Below are 4,022 nucleotides of genomic sequence, written 5' to 3' on the forward strand. Positions count from 1 at the left end.
TCTTTATTTCTTAATTTTTTTACACCTAAATTTAAATTTTAAGTTAGGCAATTAAAATTTACATGACATGCATGAGGCAATATTAATCAAGTTGATAAATGTTGGAATGCTACATGATGAAACTATACATACTTTTCATACTTATCAAACAGTTTTAAATTTATAACATACCTTTGAGTCAGTGGAAAATATCTGCAAACTCTCAATATTTGTTATTTGTAGAACACTGCAAAGTAATAAGTTCAATATTGTATTATTGTTCCACAAAGTACCACTGTAGCACACAACAAAGCAAAAGAAATTACTATGTTTCAGAAAAGTCATTACTTGACGGAAAATTAGTAAACTGTCTTTCTCATCAAAGACATACATAAATATGCATACACTCACAAATATGTGCAGTGATAAATAGGTCAGTAGTTCCAATATTGCATACATTAATTGGCAATAAGTGATTAAATCAGGACTATAAAACAATAAGGAACTTAATACAAATTAAAAAACACTATAATAAGACTAAAAACAAAAATTATTTTTTCATTACCAGTTGTTCTTGTTGTCATCATTAAGCCATAATGAATAATGTCTATGGCCATAGTACCCAAAGGTATTGGGGGCATTTCATCTCCCAGATAGGATCCAGATGCTAATGTAAAAAAACCAGCAACTATGGAGAATCACTCTAAGTGACAAGAGTTGAGTGCTTTAAACTAATAATGTCTCAACTACTACCACTTTCATTGTGAGTAATCAGTGTGAGAAAGCAGTTACTGTTGATATTTAAATATAACTTTAAAGTAAAAATAAACCACCCCAAAATTGAACAATGTAAAATTTCTAACTTCAACCCCATTTTTTGTCACATGATTTATAAAAAGGCATAAAATATTGTTATTGTAAAAATATGTCATCCTATATTTCTATAAGACTTCCAACCTCTACTCTTTTATTCAATAATCACAAACTGATGTTAAAACAGAAATAAAAACCCTTGCCTTAATAGTTTTAAGGCCCCATCTTCCTCCCTTTCTTTTTAACACATTGGCTTCCAAGCCTATTTTGCTGATACTTTCCAGAGTCCCACTAGTCATTTTACAATTAATTTTTTTTTAGGAAGAGTGTATAAGTAGCCATTGTTTTTCAATCAATAAGTAGTCCTTTAAAAAGAAAATATAGCATGACTCACTACTAGGTGGTGTGGGTTTTACTGGAAGACTATCATGGCTCACCAGTGGATCATGTGGGAGCCAACATGTTAAAATCTGTTCAAGTATAAATCAGGTGAGCTGAGACAAGCTCAGCTACCTGGTGTAGGCCTTTCCATCCTAGTACACTGAATAAATACCCAAATATTTAATGCCAGTTACTTACAAAACACAAATGACTTTGAGTGGCTAATGACCTTTAAGCTCTCCACAAGAAAGTTTCAGTGATCAACAGTTTACTTCTTAATATAATTTCATGATTACTATTAAAATTATGATTTTTTTACATGGAATTTCTTGTAACCATATTTTTCAATTTATTTATGGATAATATTAATATTAACCACAAATAATTTACTATTGTCACAAATTGTTTAATTCTAGATGCTTCTAGTTATGTAATAGAAGTTTTAGCACACTCAGATTAAAATGGAAAGGAACACCCCACACCATATCAATACAGACAGTTAAGTAAAACTGAGGTAATTTACTCACTAACCAAGCAAGAATGTTTAACAGCAGTACAGAGTATTAAAACATTCTGTTATTACCTGCACAGTAGAAAGTTCAATATAATTATATATCATACACATTTGTGGTGGTGAATAATACTAAAGAATCCATCTTTAAGACTGCAAAGATAGTCACTGTTATTGTAAGATTATAAATTTGAAAAAATACACAGACCAGGTCAATAAACACTAATGAAACTCCATTAAATAGAATTAGAGTAGAAGACTATACAGTTATTTCAAAACAACTGATGACAAAATTAAGGAAATAATGAAAAATCGTGAATATGATTATTAATTAGTTTTTGATTTAGATAATGTTATTTATGAAGAAAAATGGTGGCAAGAAATTCATTTAAGAGATAGTGTGTGGCATCAAGATCACATTTTATATTCAGATGTTTTAGCAAAATGTAAAAAACAACAGCAGATATAAAGAGTACACCACTGGCAGTAGTATCATAAGGTTCACAAAACTAGGTTACAAGAACTTATAATATTCCATTTGTTGCACATTTAATTCTTGCTAAACCATAACATTAGATACAAGACAGGCTAACAAACACATTATAGATACTACAAGGCACTACCACTGAGAAATGAAGCTGATAAAAATAGTACAGGTATGTAAAGTTCCATATGTGCTTCCATATGAATGTCACCAATACATAGTACAGAAATACATGATTATCACTTGCATTCTCATGGTTTTGTAATCAAACAAAAATAGATACAAGGTTCCCTAAATAAGAGACCCACACAAGTTAAGATGTTATTTGCAAATGTTATTAGAAACACACAATACACAAGATCATTTTAGTGTAGCCTAGATAATGTGTATCATTGCAGTATTGGTTGATAAGTAGCTCACAGATGACACGCCACTTAAATATTATATTCATTTAATATCTAGACAGAAAAAATAACTCAATTTTTTATGAAACCAGTTAACTATAAGACAAGACTAAATTTTAAAGATGGAGAGAAAAACACATTTACAGTTAAATCAAATTTCCATAATGCAAGTATTAAAATGTAATGCAAACATACTTAATGCCAAATTAAATGCATTTGATTAGAAAATATTATGAAAAATAATATTTTACCAGCATTAAATTGTATTAACTCTTTTAATACACTGTTTTATCTACACGTTTTACGTATTAAGTAGTTGTATGATAACTTTTGATACAGCACGTGTATCTTCACAAAATTTGATAGAATTTTAGTAAAGGTTACAAGCATTTTGAACACAAAATCAGATTTTTAATGAAATATTTTACTAAAGATTTGTCTGTGAAAATAGAGTCTGTTTGTTTACCAGTTTCAATGTAAAGGGATTTCAAGTGTTATGATAAAAAAAAACTTTTTCATCCCAAAAATCACAAATATTATTTGCATAATCTTAAAAACTTTCTGAATACATTTCAGATGATTGTTTTTAGTTAGACTTTATATTTTATGTTACTTCCTATACTTTATGTAAGATCTGTCATTTGAACAATCTCATAACCATCATAAAAAAATTAAGAAATTATGCTTTTTTCATGCTAGAACGTCAACATATTATAACATGAAAATACAAATGTTTAGTCTAAGTAGCATAAGTCTCATAATGCTATATACGAACATATATATTTATTATTTTTTATTATATTGGCCTTTCAGTTATGCCTACCTAACATTATGTAACTTGGACTGACGAAGTGCATGTGCACTCAGAAATCACTTATCCAGTAATATAAAACTGACTATTGGTCTTCCCCATGTTTTAGTAGACTAGTATTTTGTAACATACATTCACATTGCAATATTATACATTATATATATACACATGTATACAGATTACTACTATTTAGAAAGAAATTATTAACCTCTTCTTGCTACAACCTTTGTACTCAGTTGTTGCTAAGCCTTTTAAAATTTCACACATAGAAGATATTAAAGTTTTTTTTAGGTTTTTTTTATACATATATAGTTGAATGACCAAAAAATCCATAAATAACTGCACTGATACCAACGAATTTCACTATAATTTGTTAAGCTTACTAACTAAGATTTATTTAGATTTTATAAAATATGAAACTTCGAGCAGACGAAAGACACAACCTACCTCATTTAAATCTTGGGTCAAAAGAACAAGGAAGCCTTTCAAAGATGAAAATGGTGTGAAAAATTACTCTGGTGACATTTTAAACTATTGATTGGTTATCCACGTCATAATTAAAGGGACCAAAGAGACTAAAATGAAAAGAAATGCACAGGGCCACCCTGAATAATTCAATACATAAGCCGTATCTCAGCA

This window comes from Tachypleus tridentatus, chromosome 2 (assembly GCF_004210375.1).
Source record: "Tachypleus tridentatus isolate NWPU-2018 chromosome 2, ASM421037v1, whole genome shotgun sequence".
Lineage (NCBI taxonomy): Eukaryota > Metazoa > Arthropoda > Merostomata > Xiphosura > Limulidae > Tachypleus > Tachypleus tridentatus.